This window comes from Humulus lupulus, chromosome 1 (genome assembly GCF_963169125.1).
Source record: "Humulus lupulus chromosome 1, drHumLupu1.1, whole genome shotgun sequence".
NCBI lineage: Eukaryota > Viridiplantae > Streptophyta > Magnoliopsida > Rosales > Cannabaceae > Humulus > Humulus lupulus.
This window is the reverse complement of record NC_084793.1, coordinates 1,058,069-1,063,129: the sequence shown is the minus strand read 5'-3', so window position 1 is coordinate 1,063,129 and position 5,061 is coordinate 1,058,069.

Genomic DNA, 5,061 nt, shown 5'->3' with positions numbered 1-5,061 from the left:
TCACTAATTTCTCTGAAATGTATTACCCTCGTGTTCAACTCGTTCGATATTTTTCCCCAAGAGATCTCATGCGTAAATGAATATATTGGAGTCGAAACGGAGCCTTAAGTCAACATTTCAAAAAAAAATTCCATTTCTTGATTGCAATTTTCGCAAGTTTTTTCCTTAAATTCGTACATCTCTCAGTATTTTGACTGTATCACCCTATACACACCTCGGCTTTGCACGACATATTATACATAGAACCCTAATACATAGGGCTACAACTTTTGTGCCCATGACCCTCGCATATTCTTTATTACTCACTATCAAAACATTGCTCGAATCCATATGAGAGAAATCGAAGATTTCTGAAAGGGGTACCCCTTTGGTGAATAGGAGATTTCACTAATTTCTCCGAAATGTATTACCCTCGTGTACAACTCGTTCGATATTTTTCCCCAAGAGATCTCATGGGTAAATGAATATATTGGAGATGAAACGGAGCCTTAAGTCAACATTTCAAAAAAAAATTCCCATTTTTGATGGCAATTTTCGCAAGTTTTTTCCTTAAATTCGTACATCTCTCAGTATTTTGACTATATCACCCTATACACACCTCGTCTTTGCACGACATATTATTCATAGAACCCTAAGACATAGGGCTACAACTTTTGTGCCCATGACCCTCGCATATTATTTATTACTCCTTATCAAAACATTGCTCGAATCCATATGAGAGAAATCGAAGATTTCTGAAAGGGGTACCCCATTGGTGAATAGGAGATTTCACTAATTTCTCCGAAATGTATTACCCTCGTGTTCAACTCGTTCGATATTTTTCCCCAAGAGATCTCATGGGTAAATGAATATATTGGAGTCGAAACGGAGCCTTAAGTCAACATTTCAAAAAAAAATTCCCATTTTTGTTGGCAATTTTCGCAAGTTTTTTCCTTAAATTCGTACATCTCTCAGTATTTTGACTGTATCACCCTATACACACCTCGGATTTGCACGACATATTATACATAGAACCCTAAGACATAGGGCTACAACTTTTGTGCCCATGACCCTCGCATATTCTTTATTACTCACTATCAAAACATTGCTCGAATCCATATGAGAGAAATCGAAGATTTCTGAAAGGGATAACCCTTTGGTGAATAGGAGATTTCACTAATTCCTCCGAAATGTATTACCCTCGTGTTCAACTCGTTCGATATTTTTCCCCAAGAGATCTCATGCGTAAATGAATATATTGGAGTCGAAACGGAGCCTTAAGTCAACATTTATAAAAAAATTCCATTTCTTGATTGCAATTTTCGCAAGTTTTTTCCTTAAATTCGTACATCTCTCAGTATTTTGTCTGTATCACCCTATACACAACTCAGATTTGCACGAAACTTTATACATAGAACCCTAAGACATAGGGCTACAACTTTTGTGCCCATGACCCTCGCATATTCTTTATTACTCACTATCTAAACATTGCTCGAATCCATATGAGAGAAATCGAAGATTTCTGAAAGGGGTACCCCTTTGGTGAATAGGAGATTTCACTAATTTCTCCGAAATGTATTACCCTCGTGTTCAACTCGTTCGATATTTTCCCCCAAGAGATCTCATGGGTAAATGAATATATTGGAGATGAAACGGAGCCTTAAGTCAACATTTCAAAAAAAAATTCCCCTTTTTGATGGCAATTTTCGCAAGTTTTTTCCTTAAATTCGTACATCTCTCAGTATTTTGACTGTATCACCCTATACACACCTCGTCTTTGTACGACATATTATTCATAGAACCCTAAGACATAGGGCTACAACTTTTGTGCCCATGACCCTCGCATATTCTTTATTACTCACTATCAAAACTTTGCTCGAATCCATATGAGAGAAATCGAAGATTTCTGAAAGGGGTACCCCTTTGGTGAATAGGAGATTTCACTAATTTCTCCGAAATGTATTACCCTCGTGTTCAACTCGTTCGATATTTTCCCCCAAGAGATCTCATGGGTAAATGAATATATTGGAGTCGAAACGGAGCCTTAAGTCAACATTTCAAAAAAAAATTCCCCTTTTTGATGGCAATTTTCGCAAGTTTTTTCCTTAAATTCGTACATCTCTCAGTATTTTGACTGTATCACCCTATACACACCTCGTCTTTGTACGACATATTATTCATAGAACCCTAAGACATAGGGCTACAACTTTTGTGCCCATGACCCTCGCATATTATTTATTACTCACTATCAAAACTTTGCTCGAATCCATATGAGAGAAATCGAAGATTTCTGAAAGGGGTACCCCTTTGGTGAATAGGAGATTTCACTAATTTCTCCGAAATGTATTACCCTCGTGTTCAACTCGTTCGATATTTTTCCCCAAGAGATCTCATGGGTAAATGAATATATTGGAGTCGAAACGGAGCCTTAAGTCAACATTTCAAAAAAAAATTCCCATTTTTGATGGCAATTTTCGCAAGTTTTTTCCTTAAATTCGTACATCTCTCAGTATTTTGACTGTATCACCCTATACACACCTCGGCTTTGCACGACATATTATACATAGAACCCTAAGACATAGGGCTACAACTTTTGTTCCCATGACCCTCGCATATTCTTTATTACTCACTATCAAAACATTGCTCGAATCCATATGAGAGAAATTGAAGATTTCTGAAAGGGATACCCCTTTGGTGAATAGGAGATTTCACTAATTTCTCCGAAATGTATTACCCTCGTGTTCAACTCGTTCGATATTTTTCCCCAAGAGATCTCATGGGTAAATGAATATATTGGAGTCGAAACGGAGCCTTAAGTCAACATTTCAAAAAAAAATTCCCATTTTTGATGTCAATTTTCGCAAGTTTTTTCCTTAAATTCGTACATCTCTCAGTATTTTGACTGTATCACCCTATACACACCTCGGCTTTGCACGACATATTATACATAGAACCCTAAGACATAGGGCTACAACTTTTGTGCCCATGACCCTCGCATATTCTTTATTACTCACTATCAAAACATTGCTCGAATCCATATGAGAGAAATCGAAGATTTCTGAAAGGGATACCCCTTTGGTGAATAGGAGATTTCACTAATTTCTCCGAAATGTATTACCCTCGTGTTCAACTCGTTCGATATTTTTCCCCAAGAGATCTCATGCGTAAATGAATATATTGGAGTCGAAACGGAGCCTTAAGTCAACATTTAAAAAAAAATTCCATTTCTTGATTGCAATTTTCGCAAGTTTTTTCCTTAAATTCGTACATCTCTCAGTATTTTGACTGTATCACCCTATACACAACTCAGATTTGCACGAAATTTTATACATAGAACCCTAAGACATAGGGCTACAACTTTTGTGCCCATGACCCTCGCATATTCTTTATTACTCACTATCTAAACATTGCTCGAATCCATATGAGAGAAATCGAAGATTTCTGAAAGGGGTACCCCTTTGGTGAATAGGAGATTTCACTAATTTCTCCGAAATGTATTACCCTCGTGTTCAACTCGTTCGATATTTTCCCCCAAGAGATCTCATGGGTAAATGAATATATTGGAGATGAAACGGAGCCTTAAGTCAACATTTCAAAAAAAAATTCCCCTTTTTGATGGCAATTTTCGCAAGTTTTTTCCTTAAATTCGTACATCTCTCAGTATTTTGACTGTATCACCCTATACACACCTCGTCTTTGTACGACATATTATTCATAGAACCCTAAGACATAGGGCTACAACTTTTGTGCCCATGACCCTCGCATATTATTTATTACTCACTATCAAAACTTTGCTCGAATCCATATGAGAGAAATCGAAGATTTCTGAAAGGGGTACCCCTTTGGTGAATAGGAGATTTCACTAATTTCTCCGAAATGTATTACCCTCGTGTTCAACTCGTTCGATATTTTTCCCCAAGAGATCTCATGGGTAAATGAATATATTGGAGTCGAAACGGAGCCTTAAGTCAACATTTCAAAAAAAAATTCCCATTTTTGATGGCAATTTTCGCAAGTTTTTTCCTTAAATTCGTACATCTCTCAGTATTTTGACTGTATCACCCTATACACACCTCGGCTTTGCACGACATATTATACATAGAACCCTAAGACATAGGGCTACAACTTTTGTGCCCATGACCCTCGCATATTCTTTATTACTCACTATCAAAACATTGCTCGAATCCATATGAGAGAAATCGAAGATTTCTGAAAGGGGTACCCCATTGGTGAATAGGAGATTTCACTAATTTCTCCGAAATGTATTACCCTCGTGTTCAACTCGTTCGATATTTTTCCCCAAGAGATCTCATGGGTAAATGAATATATTGGAGTCGAAACGGAGCCTTAAGTCAACATTTCAAAAAAAGATTCCCATTTTTGTTGGCAATTTTCGCAAGTTTTTTCCTTAAATTCGTACATCTCTCAGTATTTTGACTGTATCACCCTATACACACCTCGGCTTTGCACGACATATTATACATAGAACCCTAATACATAGGGCTACAACTTTTGTGCCCATGACCCTCGCATATTCTTTATTACTCACTATCAAAACATTGCTCGAATCCATATGAGAGAAATCGAAGATTTCTGAAAGGGATACCCCTTTGGTGAATAGGAGATTTCACTAATTTCTCCGAAATGTATTACCCTCGTGTTCAACTCGTTCGATATTTTTCCCCAAGAGATCTCATGCGTAAATGAATATATTGGAGTCGAAACGGAGCCTTAAGTCAACATTTAAAAAAAAATTCCATTTCTTGATTGCAATTTTCGCAAGTTTTTTCCTTAAATTCGTAAATCTCTCAGTATTTTGACTGTATCACCCTATACACAACTCAGATTTGCACGAAATTTTATACATAGAACCCTAAGACATAGGGCTACAACTTTTGTGCCCATGACCCTCGCATATTCTTTATTACTCAATATCCAAACATTGCTCGAATCAATATGAGAGAAATCGAAGATTTCTGAAAGGGGTACCCCTTTGGTGAATAGGAGATTTCACTAATTTCTCCGAAATGTATTACCCTCGTGTTCAACTCGTTCGATATATTTCCCCAAGAGATCTCATGG